General features: G+C 43.4%; 1 non-coding gene across 1 annotated transcript; it reads left to right on the plus strand.

The window, feature by feature from the left end:
* Window positions 1-350: 350 nt before the first annotated feature.
* Window positions 351-456, plus strand: LOC124709436. The gene has a single exon (XR_007005406.1). It is a non-coding gene; the product is annotated as a U6 spliceosomal RNA (small nuclear RNA).
* Window positions 457-17,140: the final 16,684 nt, after the last annotated feature.

The raw sequence follows: 17,140 nt of genomic DNA on the forward strand, positions 1-17,140 counted from the left end.
TGCGGATCGTTTCTGTAAAAGAACCGGTAGGTTAGATTCATTTTTCAACATCACTAAAATAAACACCTTCACTGTAATTACATTCATGTAGAATAAAACTGTCCTGGCTGAAGTTTCACTACAAATTCCTTAAAATGTTCGAAAAAGTTTCGATATGTTTTCTGGTACGTTTTCAGGGTTCTTTTCAACATCCTTCAACAAATGACAACACTATCCCTTCGGTTATTATGATCCGCCACTACAGATCAGAGAGTTTAATTCTGCGCGATGACAGAGGCGAACACATACACGCATTCATGGTGGTAACAATTGCGTCACTAGACGCTGTAGGTCTGCGTCCGTAGATGATCGTACCCACTTCGGCGGTAAGTATACTAAAATTGGAACGATGCAGAGAAGATCAACATGGCCTACGACAGGATGAAAAAACACTATAAATAAATACCCATAAAACGCAGAAAAACAATTGTCACTGAACATACCACAACTGTCACTGAATTGTATCTTGCACCGTGTTTAGAATAATGTTCGTTTGACTTCCTGTACTTGTCCCAATGTTTCTCAGCGACGGAATTTTTTTAAGATGTCAAAAGTTGAGCTGAGTTATTCCTCCAGCAATATTGGGTTCACCTCTTCTCTTTTCTGAAAAAAACTTCTCTTTTTGGTCCTTCTCCATTCTAGGCAGGGCGAATCAGAGTTTGGATTTGATGAGTAGAATAAATGTGAAACAGTTGGCGTTCCTGTAAATGGCCGAAGGCTGCCTCACACTCAGCGATGTGGGATCCGAAGCGTTGCTTTGGTGGAAGAGTTAATCCTTTCATCGCCACGGTGCAGCTCACTTTATTCTGTAGTGCCTCACACAGTCATACGAGCGCTTCAAGGTAGTTATGCTGATTGACCATAGTACGTTGGGAAACAGTCTAACGTTGTATTATCCCCTACGTTTCCAACAGGACACACCAAAACTGTTTACACGGTTATTCAAAAATGGTTCAGATGGCTCTGAGCACTATGGGACTTAACATCTACGGTCATCAGTCCCTTAGAACTTAGAACTACTTAAACCTAACTAACCTAAGGACACCACACACATCCATGCCCGAGGCAGGATTCGAACCTGCGACTGTAGCGGTCGCGCGGTTCGAGACTGAAGCGCCTAGAATCGGACTGCCACCGCGAACGGCCACGGTTATTCTTTCCTTTTTCGGTTCTTCGCTGGCAGTGATGTAGCTGTGTCCTGATCGCTTCCTCTGTCTACGCACACTTAAACAGAACAAATGTTTCCGTTATTAAATTGCCTAACGAGGTGCAGAGCCTGAGGTTACCCTATTTGTGGTGTCACCGCCAGACACCACACTTGCTAGGTGGTAGCCTTTAAATCGGCCGCGGTCCGTTAGTATACGTCGGACCCGCGTGTCGCCACTGTCAGTGATTGCAGACCGAGCGCCGCCACACGGCAGGTCTAGAGAGACGGCCTAGCACTCGCCCCAGTTGTACAGCCGACTTTGCTAGCGATGGTTTACTGACAAATTACGCTCTCATTTGCTGAGACGATAGTTAGCATAGCCTTCAGCTACGTCATTTGCTACGCCCTAGCAAGGCGCCATTAGCAGTTACTATTGATGCTGTAAAACATGTACCGTCACGAGCGATGTTCACCAATTGTGGATTAAAGTTAAGTATTCCAGTAGTTACGTACGTTCTTTGCTACTATAAATTCCTTGTCCTGTTCCAGACCTCACGCCAGCCTGCGTGAGCTTAAACGTGTGCCTTTCGGCTTCCTCATAGTGGCTTGGCTGTCTTGCCAAGCCACAACACTTTTATTCCCCCATCTGTGAGAGTGAAAAATCACCGAACGCATATGACAGTGTTTTCAAAAACAAATGAGGCATCCTTATATTTTATTAACAGAAAATAAATTGTACGGGAAACAAGAACGGTGGTAACTCGTCAACACCATCCCTCCTCCCACAGAAAAGTTGCTCTTGTTGCTCCTGACTCTCTTGTCTGTTTCCAGATGTCGCCACATCCTTCTATCCGTTTACCTATCGATCTATAGACAACTACCATCCCTCAAGGGACAACTTGATGCGCTCTAAGCGTTATTGTTGATAAGTGGCAAACACATTATAGCAGGCAACTTAAAAGCCAAACACGTTGCCTAGGAACCCGGACGCTACTAGGAAGCAACTGCTTCGCACCAGCGAGCATTACAAGTACAGTAGTCACTGGACTGTATGGTCCATTCCACTGCCCTGCAGATGTGGGAAGGGCAACTTTCCTGGCGCCTCTGTAAGCAGCCGAAATTCAAGCTTCACCCCAGACTCAGTGATTATACAGACTCATATCATACTTGATTGCATCAGCATTCAAGACTATTTGTTCTATCAAGAACATTATTTCCACCGCATTAGGTTGGTGCATAAGTTGTGCGTTCTTCCTAAGTTTGATAAACGCAATAGAGACTTCAGTGATCGATAGTATATTCTCAGTAACTATTTACAGCAGTATGCCAACGCTGCTGGGGTAATTTTTCGATTCCGCGACTGTGGAGATTATGTGGTTTTAATCCGCACAACTCATCGCGCCATGTTCAGAGCGAATTTCTTGCAAAAAGGAAGTTCGTTGTAGGTTGTTCGACAGAGAGCGGAAAAGGTTAAAATCTGAGGGCACACGATTAAGTGACTAAGGAGGGTGCTGAATGCCTTCGCAACCAAACTCATGTGTAGTGTTTTTTGTTAGTCTAGCAGAATGCGGGCCGGCGTTATCATGGAATAGCATCGCTTCACGCAGTCTTCCTGTTCGTTGCTCATGGATTGCGTCTCAAGACGTCTCATTCGTTGACAATAAATGTCAGCAACGGTGCTTACACCACGAGGAAGCAATTCGTAGAACACCACACCGTCGCTGGTCCACCCGATGCATAACATTATCTTCTGTGAATGCGCGCAGATCATTGTGCGGAGATTTGCTGTTCATTTCTGTTCCTTATGGAAGCATAAAGACACTACTTCTAGTTAACAGCTTAGATTAGATTAGATTAATGCTTGTTTCATAGATCGTGAATACGTGACTTTGTAATGAGGCAGAAGGCGTAAGTTTAGTGGAAGGTGTCTTTATATGCCGTAATTCAAGTTTTGTTAGTTGTAAGATTACTAATTTATACCTAAAAATTCATCGATTGAGTAGAAGGAATTGTCATTCATACATTGTTTTAATTTGTTTTTAAATTTTGTTCCCTATCTGTCCGATTTTTGATGCTGTTTGGTGAGTGACAAAAGATTTTTGTAGCAGCATAATTTATCCCTTTCTGTGCCAAAGTTAGATTTAACCCAAAGTAGTGAAGATAGTAAGCTAATATACTTATATGTCTGCGAGGTGCCTGGGCTAGTAGTGTATTTAACACTAAATTCTTCTAGAATCTTCATATATAAATGATGCTCCAAGCCCCCCACCCCTATTCTAACACCGACTTTTGCTGTTGCACAAGGATGAAAAAGAAACGCGAACTGACTGTAATCGACCATGCAAGTGGATTAGAAAAGAGTTTGGCACCTGCAATAATTTAATTTGATAAATAAGTTATATAAAGGAAAGTTTCATTAACGTAGTGAGAAATGAAAGGGTTGCTCTACCGATTAACAGAATGAAAGTTCTGTCCAAAATAACAATATGATTTATTATGACTAAACTCAGAATAATAAACAAAACACATGAAACATTTACAATACATCAAATTGGCTCTTATTGGATACTCAAATAAATGCTGTGAAGGTGAAGTTGTCCCTAAACTAGATTGTGACATTTATGACGAAGTGGTATGTGGAGTCAATTCCTTGCAACTCAAATCTTAAGAGAAACACACAGCCAACCCAACATTAATTGCTGCGACAGTAGTGAGAACTCAGACAGTGAACACCCAAGACAGTACAAAGTTAGAAAAGACGGAAAGGCGCGCTCTGCTGAGCTCTGATTATCACCTAGCAAAATTGCCTCCTTTGCTGGTGCTGCGGACGTGCATTACCAAGCTGTCTTCTTGACTGCAAAGACACGATCTGGCGTACCGGAGGCGATGGCTGGTTGCTTCGACGTCCCGTCGTGGTGATGATTATATCGCGAGTATAGCCCAAAACAAATTATCCTGGTCTGGTTGTTCCAGACTAAAGACTTCCTAGCAATACAAATGCGCCTCTGAGGGAGATGAAGAATGCCCGCCAAACAGTCACTGACGGTACAGTGATTGATTTTAACAAGCAAAGTCACACAGTAACTCCGATACAGTCAACTTTATCCAAAACTGCTCAAGACAGACAACATAGGCCGCTTGTACGCAGAACGCTCAATTGCCAACTGTACTCGGAAAGTTACATTGAAGTCAAAACTTCAGCAACTTCGTCAAACAGATACAATTAAATAAAAGTATATTAGACAGCCAACGGAAGGCAGAATGTCCAGAGCAGCGAGAGCTCAGGCTTGTAACTTACTCCGACGGAAAGGCGAGAGCCGACTCTTGTCAAGAGCACCTGTACAAGCCGAACACAGAACATTCCCACCCCGACAACAGCGGTTGTGGTTAAACGTTCCAATCAGCAACTCGAAAACCGGCGGAAAATTCCACTCTATTGCCGAAGCACTACCATTCCACCAATGGAGATTCTTGGCGCCAATTTCTGCGGCGATTTTGCTACGTCACAGAGCTATGCCCTGAGCAAACCAATCACAGTTACGATTTTGCAGAAAACGCGGGAATTTGCTCGCCAAGACTGCCTGGGAACTAAGTCACTCCCTGGTAGCTGGCCAGAAAGTGTTTTTGCTAAGTTTCTGCGAAGTAACGGAATCTCTAGCCCAGCCGCTCCTTCATTCCCCTGCGGGCGTGTGTCCACCGCTCTTATGACAATGTCGGCGTCTGGAATGCATTCACTCGGCTCCCTCACACCCATCGGCTTAACCCTTTCAAGATCAGTAGATTCCGCCTGTCACCGGACCATCTGGGTGACGAGAGACTGTGTGTGGGAAGTCCGCGTGGTAAGGAATAGCGACTTTTCACCGCATGCAATTAGAGAGGAAGATTGAATTACTCAAAGATAGAAGTATGAGAGGGGGCTCATACCACCTCTCATAGCCCCTACGCCATTTTAGATTGTAATTGGTGAGAGGTTGGCTCACTTCGGAGCAAGGTAGTGAGTCAATTGCCCAACAACAATCTTGCAAACTGACTCCACATGCCGCACTCTATAAAAAAAATCACTGCAACTGAAAAATACAGCTCATAGAGGGAGGATTATTTATGATGTAGCCAACATCACCTTCTTAATATGGAACTCTAACACTCACATCACACATCCATACCCAGGGAGCCGATTCACACAGACATTCTCACTCTAAATATGACCCAGGCACGTGAGCCAAATATGGAGCAGTTTATTCTTTACAATCAGAGTTGGAGTGCTCCGCAATTAAATGCCCAAGATGTTACAACAATTTCAATCATTAAACTAACCTGAACTCAATCACACATGATAATATTTAAGTTAACGATCTCTTTGTGAGCTTTCAGAATCTAATTACAACCTCCGATTCATTCTGTCTCCCTGCAGCAAGAATAACCTTTACAAAATGTTCCCTGAACTGATTGTCCATTCACGATGACAGTGGTGGTATCTGCTTCAGTTTATGGGGACTTCAGGCACACTGTTTGCGTACACACAACAAAAATACAGAATACAAAAAAACATGGTGAAGAGAACAATACAGTAATTTGTAATTTGTGCGCCCTACTCTATCACTTACATAAGAATTACAGTGCAAATTCACAAACACATACAAGATATAACATACGTTATAAAAACAACACTAGAGAAAGAAATTTAAGAAAAAAAACAAGGTTCGTGGGGTGTCAAGTTGTGCTTGCACGTTGCACAATGTTCACAACTGTGCTGAGAATGAGGCACTAAATCACATTGTTAGAAATATTCGAAGCACTTCACAAATTCGTTAGTTTCTTTGAGTTGGTTGGTGTGTTGAGTCATATGCATTGATGCACGTGGTTCCATGTCTTGAGCATCGGAGGGGGGGCTTTTGGGATGGGGCCACAGTACTGAAATCACATAGGGCTAAACATCGGGTGTTGTTGCTACGTTGTTGCAACAGCAACAGGGTGTGCTGGAGCATCTGCAGTACGCTGTTGAGATTGCAGCAAGACCCACGCATATGATCACGGCAGTACGTTAGGAAGACATAGTAATAGGCTCTCCTCACGTCGATTAATTGTCTCTAAGGTCTACTAGTTGGGATACATCACTAGTCCAGGTCTCTTCTCTTCCTGGACAGTACTTTACGTTTCCCAATATTGCAGTTCGACGAGGGATGATGGCACGTGGAGTGATTCCACAAGTGTGTGAGGTCATCCAGACAGGATCGAACTAGGAGCGACGATTGCTACAACTGCTTTCTAAGTGAGAGGAGAAGTTATTGTTAGAGTTTGTGGCACGATACTGTTTTGTGTACGCAGATCGGCCAATGCTAGTGAGTTGTAAAAAGTAAAACAGGTCTGTCCTGAGGCACATAAGGCGCAGGTTCTGACACCAAATGTGATCTTCTTCGCGTACTCACGACAACGTGGTCTGCCGCAGGGAATCCCTCCAAACGGCTGCCACGTCCAGAGAGCTAGCTGTGTGTTGCGTGCTGGTCGCGTGTCAGTGTCAACGGCCAGCCACACTTTCGCTTCTGGCCCGGCGAGGGCTGTCTGCTGCCTAATCCCTCAGGTATACGGTCCGGTGACTGTCAGTTTGTAGGACCGGACGCTGCCACACCCTTCTCGTCAGGCGTCAGGTGGCGCGCTGACGCTCCCCTTCTTGCAGATAGCCGATGACCTCTTGTTTTTTTTTTTTTTTTGTTCTTTTTTTTTTTTTTTTTGCTCAGGCTGGCCTCTGCATTGCCACGATTCCCGTCATCTGCACAGTTCTGACAAAAATCTTATGCCTAACTTTTTCCCATGACCTTCTATGTTATAATAAATTTACATAACGATACATTGATGGTCTGTCATTTCAGACACTCTTATTTTAATTTTATAGTTATCAATCTATGGCTATCATTATAACAAAATCTTGGTATATCTAATCTTGGAAATATTTGTGCAGAGACCAATCTCACTACTGTGCATGGTGTGTGACGCTATATTGGATGAACAACTAAATGTGAGGGCCCGCACAAATATTAGTATTAATTATATAGATCGACAGTAGACATGCTCAATAATTAACTACCATTTGCCAATGATCTACATTCTATGTCTTTTGAATAAATTACGCTATTATGAAGATCGATGTTTTACTGTGCTATAAAGAACATGCAACTATTCTACGTTCGCTCGCCGGTCGTCCCTCCATCTCGGGTCTGTGATTTGGTGACGTGAAAAATAGCATCCCAACAGGCGCGCGCCAAACATTCCTACTTGTGGTAAAAAAACCCAACAATATTGATCTAGTTATTGTTAAATCCTACAGTTTAACTTATCCTAGTATATAGTACCTTTTTAATTTTTTAATTTTTTTTTACCTTATACAATACTCTTACATAATTCCTGTTACGCTGAGATGTCTCGCTACTCGCCGCTATTGACGACGACAGTGATGTGCGCGCCGTACGACACTGCCTCCGAGTTCTCACTACGCCTCACTGAAACTCCAGAGACTGGGTTAGCCATGGCTATACAAGACAATAAATTATAGTTGCAACTTCTTTTTTTATGTGATGCGGTTTTCGCGAACAAAGCACACCTTTCCAGAGACAATGTAATATGACCAAGCCAGGAATAATTCCTGTTGAGGATTCCGTCGTCCACCACACACCAGCTACACAGTATGTCACGAAGTATAATTCCTTGGTTATTCATCTGTGACAGTCACAAGCAGCACGCTAAATCCCCAACCAGCACATTGGCATGGTAGGCTTTATGCCCGCATTTCTACCGTCTAGGCCCTATGGCACCATTGGAGTCAAACGCTCACGGGTTCACCCCGACTTGCAAGACAACGATGCTGGCGCATCACTGTAAAAACTATACTGCCCGTATTCATCCTTGAAATCACGCAATATACCACACTCTTACAGTGCACTGACGCGTGCCTGCAAGCATTGGTATGAACGTCTCACGAACTGGTTGTGGCCGCTATGGAGCGTATCACGACTTCTCAGAACGCTTCTAAGAGCACGTTCTTGTATGCGCCCGTTTGTGCGACATTTCCTCACTCATCATTATCGCTCAACATGGGCACCAGGCAGGAAAGGACAAAAACATTGCTCATGGAATGGTAGTGCCACCTACTTCATCGACATTGTAAGTCGCGAACATAAACCAAAAAGGATAGCAGCATTAAATTCTTACGCGAGACAACGCAGCGTGTTAATACTTTAACAGTCATAATATATTCATGCAACGATTATTGTTCCCCGAAGAAAGGTTCATATATTTGCCTATTCTACTATGTACACCACTTAAACTACAATTATTCCACGAACTTCTTTGTGTGAGAGATGTGGTGGAGTCCTATGGACTAGCGCCAATCCCTTGTCAGACTGCAGGTCTAATTTCAATCTCCTGGTTCTCCTGTTGTCCTTGGTTTCGCTCTCTCCAATTACGGTCGCTTTGCCGTTCGTTATCCCTCCTGTCACAGACTCCTTGTCTAGATTGACCCTGTTCCCTGACGTTCTGGTTTCCGTGTCTCTGGTTTCCGTAACCTTGAATAGCGTAATCTTGACTTCCGTAACCCTGGTTTCCTAACTGACCAGTGCGATTATGCGATCTGTTGTCGTCTTCCCTTGCTGGCCCGTGGTATTTGTTATTCTGCGCCTTCTTCCTGTCCTTTGCATCTTGTTTATCAAAGACTACTTCGAGTTCGCGCAGTAGACTCTTGAATGCTTCTATGTCAGATCCACACTTCCCGACAAGTGTCTGTTGATACCTAACTGGCAATTTGGAAAAGCAAAATTTAATGATTTCCCCGTTGCTATATGGACTATCTAAAAACTGATTCTTCTTGAGTAAATCATCAAAAAATTTGGTTGCGCTCTTATGCCCGGACACTTCCAGTTCAGGACAAAATATTATTTCCTCTTTAATCCTGTCTTGCGTTTCCTTTGACCAGTAGGTCCGCAGGAATGCACCAACAAATTCCTGATAAGTCCGACACGTCGCTGCCACACGCCGCATCTTTTCCGCGGCTTGGCCTTCGATGTGTCCACACATGAATTCTAATTTTGGCTGGGTTGGCCATGATGACGGTAATGAATTTGTAAACTGCATCACCCAGCTCTTCGGATGCATCGACCCTCCATTATCTTTGAACTTCTGGAATTTTAGTATCGACAGGAAGTGATTGTGATCAAAATCCTGTCTGATCCTCGCACTGGTGTTGTCACTCGTTTCCGATACTCGCACGTCTGCTGAGTGTCCTGTTCTATTTTGCTGATAACTGTGATGTGCTACGTCTGTATCACAGTGGAAGTGGCACTCCGAATTCGCTCTCCTAAGTGGGCTACAATTATTGGAGCTATTACTCGCTGTTTCTGCGTGTGCATTGTTAGTTCCGCACTCTGTCACTGGGATAGAGCACGGCGGGCTTTTCCTCGGAGACACAATTCTGTGTACTCCATCACTGGTATCCGAACGCGCAGTGCTCGTGTGCCCGTTTCGCTCTAGTTTTGCTATCCGACTCTCTACTACTTTCATTCGTTTCGTGATGTTCGTAACCGCAATATTACCTTGAATTTTTAAGACCGCTAGGGATTTTGAGTGGGCTTGTGTCGCACGTCGCAAGCGCCCTGCGAGTTGAGAAGTTACTTTTATGATTTTCGTTGCCCCTGTTGCTGCCGTTCTGGCTAGGCCTGCTACTTTTTGTGCTATCACTGACATTTGTTTTGCTTCTCCACATTCTTTCTTTATTGTTAGTAATTCCCCGCGAATTTCCCCTATATGCGAAATTATTGCCTCAGTGTCCTTCTTACGCTGCTCGTCAGCTTCTTCCTTCTCCTTCTTACGCTGGTTCTCAGCTTCTTCCTTCTCCTTCTTACGTTGTTTCTCATCTTCTTCCTTCTCCTTCTTACGTTGTTTCTCATCTTCTTCCTTCCCCTTCTTGCGTTGTTCGTCAGCTTCTTCTTTCATTGATCGTAGGAAGCTCAGTATTGGGTTTATGTCATCTTTTTGATCCTCGTCACACATGGGCGATGTAATCTGGACACCTGGGCGCTAGAGCTCTGACGTGACCGAGCTGGCCCCTGTCTGCTCTCGTTCGTTTGATTATAAACTTCTGCTACCGTCTCGACCTGTGTGCCTGTCTCAGTTTCATCCTCTACCTCACTATCATAATCACGGCCGCGACGTTGCTCTAAGATCGCGTCCAAATCACCTTCCTCATCAATGACCCTGTCGTCCTGCCCTGCTAAAAATGTGCCCATCTCATCTCCGAACCTATCCCTGTCAGTAAACTATCCCTTATCCATTATGCTATCCTGTTTTGTTTTAGCTTCGCTCGATAATAGTGATCATTAATGAAAAACAAATTTATCTAAAATGCACAATAAAAATAAACTACTCCATATATTTTTCCACATAGACATAAAATTTTAACAACGCCGTTCCAATGCTGTAATTACATGCACGATTTGTTGTGGTACAGAAACCGCACACAAACCCGGCAAAGTGAGATGTGGTACGAACACCACGTCAAAGAAACACACAAAACAATGAACAAACAAAAAAATATACACGCTGAAAACAAAAACTGTAATCATGCGCCGCTACTTAAAATTAATCACAGAACTACAAGAAAAAGAAGTTGGGTATTAATCATTAAAAAAATAAGGGAAAAAAATTGAATTTTCCTACTAAGAATACTATTTGCTTATCAGTGATTCACAGGAAAGATCCGAGGCTAAGGGTCGCCATTTTATGCGAAGTGCCGGGGCTAGTAGTGTATTTAACACTAAATTCTTCTAGAATCTTCATATATAAATGATGCTCTAAGCCCCCCCCCCCCATTATAACTCCGACTTTTGCTGTTGCACAAGGATGAAAAAAAACGCGAACTGACTGTAATCGACCATGCAAGTGGAGTAGAAAAGAGTTTGGCACCTGCAATAATTTAATTTGATAAATAAGTTATATAAAGGAAAGTTTCATTGATGTAGTGAGAAATTAAAGGGTTGCTCTACCGATTAACAGAATGAAAGTTCTGTTCAAAATAACAATATGATTTATTATGACTAAACTCAAAATAATAAACAAAACACATGAAACATTTACAATACATCAAATTGGCTCAAATTGGATACTCAAATAAATGTTGTGAAGGTGAAGTGTTCCTAAACTAGATTGTGACATTTATGACGAAGTGGTATGTGGAGCCAATTCCTTGCAACTCAAATCTTAAGAGAAACACACAGCCAAGCCAACATTAATTGCTGCGACAGTAGTGAGAACTCAGACAATGAACACCCAAGACAGAACAAAGTTAGAAAAGACGAACAGGCGCGCTCTGCTGAGCTCTGATTATCACCTAGCAAAATTGCCTGCTTTGCCGGTGCTGCAGACGTACGTTACCAAGCTGTCTTCTTAACTGCAAAGACACGATCTGGCGTACCGGAGGCGATGGCTGGTTGCTTCGACGTCTCGTCGTGGTGATGATTATGTCACGAGTATAGCCCAAAACAAATTATCCTGGTCTGGTTGTTCCAGACTAAAGACTTCCTAGCAATACAAATGCGCCTCTGAGGGAGACGAAGAAGGCTCGCCACACAATCACTGACGGTACAGTGATTGATTTTAACAAGTGAAGTCACACAGTAACTCTGATACAGTCAACCTTAGCCAAAACTGCTCAAGACAAACAACATAGGACGCTTGTACACAGAACGCTCAATTGCCAACTGTACTCGGAAAGTTATGTTGAAGTCGAAACTTCAGCAACTTCGTCAAACAGTTACAATTAAATCAAAGTATATTAGACAGCCAACGGAAGGCAGACTGTCCAGAGCAACGAGAGCTCAGGCTTGTAACTTACTCCGACGAAAGGCGAGAGCCGACTCTTGTCAAGAGCACCCGTACAAGCCAAACACAGAACATTCCCACCCCCTCAACAGTGGCTGTGGTTAAACATTCCAATCAGCAACTCGAAAACCGGCGGAAAATTCCACTCTATTGCCGAAGCACTACCATTCCACCAATGAAGATTCTTGGCGCCAATTTCTACGCCGATTTTGCTACGTCACAGAGCTATGCCCTGAGCAAGCCAATCACAGTTACGATATTGCAGAAAACGCGGGAATTTGCCCACCAAGACTGCCTGGGAACCAAGTCATTCCCATGCCTCGCTGGTAGCCCGCCAGAAAGTGTTTTTGCTAAGTTTCTGCGAAGTAACGGAATCTCTAGCCCAGCCGCTCCTTCAGGCCCCTGCAGGCGTGTCTCCGCCGCTCATATGACAATGTCGGCGTCTGGAAAGCATTCACTCGCGTCCCTCACACCCGTCGGCTTAACCCTACCAAGATCAGCAGATCCCACCTGTCACCAGACCACCCGGGTGACGAGAGACGCTGTGTGGGAAGTCCGCGTGGTAAGGAATAGCGACTTTTCACCGCATGCAATTAGAGAGGAAGATAGAATTACTCAGACTAAGATAGTAGTATGAGAAGGGGCTCATGCCACCTCTCAACACCACACCGTCGCTGGTCCACCCGATGCATAACATGATCTTTTGTGAATGCGCGCAGATGATTACGGGGAGATTTGCTATTCATTTGTGTTCCTTATGATAGCATAAAGACACTACTTCTAGTTAACAGCTTAGAATAGATTAGATTAATGCTTGTTTCATAGTTCGTGAATACATGACTTTGAAATGATGTGGAAGGTGTAAGTTTAGTGGAAGGTGTCTTTACATGCTGTAATTCAAGTTTTGTTAGTTGTAAGATTACTAATTTATATCTATAAATTCATGGATTGAGTAGAAGGAGTTGTCATTCATAAATTGTTTTAATTTGTTTTTAAATTTTGTTGCCTATCTGTCCGATTTTTGATGCTGTTTGGTGGGTGACAAGATTTTTGTAGCAGCATAATTTATCCCTTTCTGTGCCAAAGTTAGATTTAACCCAAAGTAGTGCAGATAGTAAGCTAATATACTTACATGTTTATCGCTAAAATTTGCAATAATCTATATAGATGAACTCAGACGTTTTTGCAGATCATCAGTGCATTTCTTCCAATTCAATCCTTCATCAATACATGCACACAAAAATTTGAAATGTTCTGCCTTAGCTACAGACTTCCATTAAAACTCTATTAATGGTGTTGTGTCATTTACTGCACTAAACTGTAGATAGGCCTACTGTGTTTTATTAAAATGTAACGGGACTCCATTTGTTGTGAACCATTTAATAATTTGGTGAAAGATATTATTTACAATTTCCTTCAACAAATTCTTGTTTGTTGGGTGTGATTACTATACCTGTATCACCAGCAAAAAGAACTAGCTTCGTATCTTCCTGAATATAGAGTGACAAGTCATCAATATAAATTGAGGACACTAAGGGACCCAACACTGAACCTTGTGGAACCCCATCCTTGATATATCCCCATTAATTTTAGATGAATTTATTTTTCCAATGTCATGGTTACATACAGTAAAGTTTTCACTTTTCTTTGGTACCCTGATTGAAAAAGGAACTTAGTTTAGGGTTTCAGTCGTGTGTCTATGTGAACCAAGACATACATGCATTCTGTCGGTATCCACACTCATGTTAATACTGAAAGCTCTTTAATTCGATAACAAATCAGTCTGATCTTCGACACCTTCATTTTATGTACCCTGTAAAGTGATCTAATTTTGTTCTTAGTTTGAATTTCCATGTTGCTCGATGGCCTTCAGAGTAAGTCAGCTTAGTCTGTTAAAGGAGCAGTTTTTTTTTTTTTCGACTCAACCATGTGCTTCTGTAAGATTAAGGTTTGAAACAGGCCACACTACGATTCCCTGTCCTGCTTACCTGTACCTCTACTCACAAATAATTTTGGACATTCTACACCATTACGAGTATTATTACCAATATTATGTGACGTTCATCATTTTCAGGAAAGTCATCGTAGAGGAAAATGCAGCATCGCAGCCAGCGCACGCTACAGATCAGCTCTCAACAAATACACGTATAAAAATTCGTTTTGTATTCACAGATTATGTTTCGGGTACTGCTGTAATGCTCAGAGTTGTTACAACATATGCAAACTGCGGAAATATGTGCATATTACAGACAATTTCTTATGTCATCTCAATTAAATTAGGAGTTCAAAATCTGTCCACTTCCTAGTACACTTTTTTTTTACAGGGAAAAATAATCAATATTCCTTCTGATACTCCAGGGTCTGATTGTGACCCGGCGACACGGCACACTGTCATCCATAAAACTTCGTCGTTGTTTGGGAAGGTGAAGTCCGTGAATGGCTGCAAATGGCCTCCAAGTAACCAGACATAACCGTTTCCAGTCAATGATCGGTTCAGTTGGACCATTCTGTGTAAACACCGCCCACACCATTATGGAGTTATGGAGCCACCACCAGTTTGCACAGTGGACTGTTGACAACTTGGGCCACGGCTTCGTGGGGTCTGCCCCATACTCGAACCCTACCATCAGCTCTTACCATCTGAAATCGGAACTCATGTGACCAGGCCATGGGTTTCCATCCGTCTAGGGCCCAACCGATGTGGTCACGACCTCAGGACAGGCGCTGCAGGCGATGTCGTGCTGTTAGCAAAGGCACTCGCGTCGGTCGTCTTCTGCCGTAGCCCATTAACGCCAAATTTCGCAGGACTGTCCTGACGGATACGTTCGTCGTTCGTTCCACGTTGACTTCTGCGGTTATTTCACACAATGTTATTGTTTGTCAGCACTGACAACTCTACGCAGAAGCAGCTGCTCTCGGCCATTAAGTGATGGCCATCGACCATTGCGTTGTTCGCAGTGAGAGGTAATACCCGAAATTTGGTATTCTCGGCACACTCTTGACATTGTAGACCTCGGAATATCGAATTCCCTAACAATTTTCGAAATGAAATGTTCTAAGCATCTGCTTCCAACTACCATTCCAGGTTGAAAGGTTGTTAATTCGCGTCGTGCGGCCATAATCACGACGGAAAACTTTTGACGTCATTACAAATGATAGCTCCACCGATGCATCGCCCTTTTATACCCAGAGTACGCGTTACTAGCGCCATTTGTATATGTGCTCATATATATGTGCATCCCATGACCTCAATGTACATACATTTTCATAATACGTACGGACTTTCTAATGAAATACCTGTCGGAGGCCAGCACAGTTGTCGGACGTATCTCGGAATATCATAGACGTTCTCGATCGCTACGAATGGCAGCCGATGCGTGTCTGGAGATGTAGAGCTCAGTGTTTGACGTTTAACACTTTCGCCACCAAAGGCTAGACACCTCCGTTCAGAGAAAAGATTCAAGAGCTTCATCACTTCTACACATACAGGGTGGTCCATTGATAGTGACCGGGCCAAATATCTTACGAAATAAGCATCAAACGAAAAAACTACAACGAACGAACCTCGTCTAGCTTGAAGGGGAAACCAGATGGCGCTATGGTTGGCCCGCTAGATGGCGATGCCATAGATCAAACGGATATCAATTGCGTTTTTTTTAAATAGGAACCCCAATTTTTATTACATATTCGTGTAGTACGTAAAGAAATATGAATGTTTTAATTGGGCCACTTTTTTCGCTTTGTGATAGATGGCACTGTAGTAGTCACAAGCATATAAGTACGTGGTATCACGTAACATTCCGCCAGTGCGGACGCTATTTGCTTCGTGATACATTACCCGTGTTAAAATGGACCGTTTACCAATTGCGGAAAAGGTCGATATCGTGTTCGTGTATGGCTATTGTGATCAAAATGCCCAACGGGCGTGTGCTATGTACGCTGCTCAGTAACCAGGACAACATCATCCAAGTGTCCGGACCGTTCGTCGGATAGTTACGTTATTTACGGAAACAGGAAGTGTTCAGCCACATGTGAAACGTCAACCACGACCGGCAACAAATGATGATGCCCAAGTAGGTGTTTTAGCTGCTGTCGCGGCTAATCCGCACATCAGTAGCAGGCAAATTGCGCGAGAATCGGGAATCTCAAAAACGTCGGTGTTGAGAATGCTACATCAACATCGATTGCACCCGTACCATATTTCTATGCACCAGGAATTGCATGGTGACGACTTTGAACGTCGTGTACAGTTCTGCCAGTGGGCAGTGGGCACAAGAGAAATTACGGGACAATGACAGATTTTTTGCACGTGTTCTATTCAGCGACGAAGCGTCATTCGCCAACAGCCGTAACTTAAACTGGCATAATATGCACTATTGGGCAACGGAAAATCCACAATGGCTGCGACAAGTTGAACATCAGCGAGCTTGGCGGGTTAATGTATGGTGCGACATTATGGGAGGAAGGACAATTGGCCGCCATTTTATCGATGGCAGTCTAAATGGTGCAATGTATGCTCATTTCCTTCGTAATGTTCTACCGATGTTACTACTAGATGTTTCACTGCATGACAGAATGGCGATTTACTTCCAACATGATGGATGTCCGGCACATAGATCGCGTGCCGTTGAAGCGGTATTGAATAGCATATTTCATGACAGGTGGATTGGTCGTCGAAGCACCATACCATGGCCAGCACGTTCACCGGATCTGACGTCTCCAGGATTTCTTTCTGTGGGGAAAGTTGAAGGATATTTGCTATCGTGATCCACCGACAACGCCTGACGACATGCGTCAGCGCATTGTAAATGCATGTGCGAACATTACGGAAGACGAACTACTCGCTGTTGAGAGGAATGTCGTTACACGTATTGCCAAATGCATTGAGGTTGACGGACATCATTTCGAGCATTTATTGCATTAATGTGGTATTTACAGGTAACCACGCTGTAACAGCATGCGTTCTCAGAAACGATAAGTTCACAAAGGTGCATGTATCACAGTGGAACAGCCGAAATAAAATGTTCAAACGTACCTATCTTCTCTATTTTAATTTAAAAAACCTACCGGTTACCAACTGTTCGTCTAAAA

Source organism: Schistocerca piceifrons, chromosome 7, assembly GCF_021461385.2.
Source record: "Schistocerca piceifrons isolate TAMUIC-IGC-003096 chromosome 7, iqSchPice1.1, whole genome shotgun sequence".
In the NCBI taxonomy this organism is placed as follows: domain Eukaryota; kingdom Metazoa; phylum Arthropoda; class Insecta; order Orthoptera; family Acrididae; genus Schistocerca; species Schistocerca piceifrons.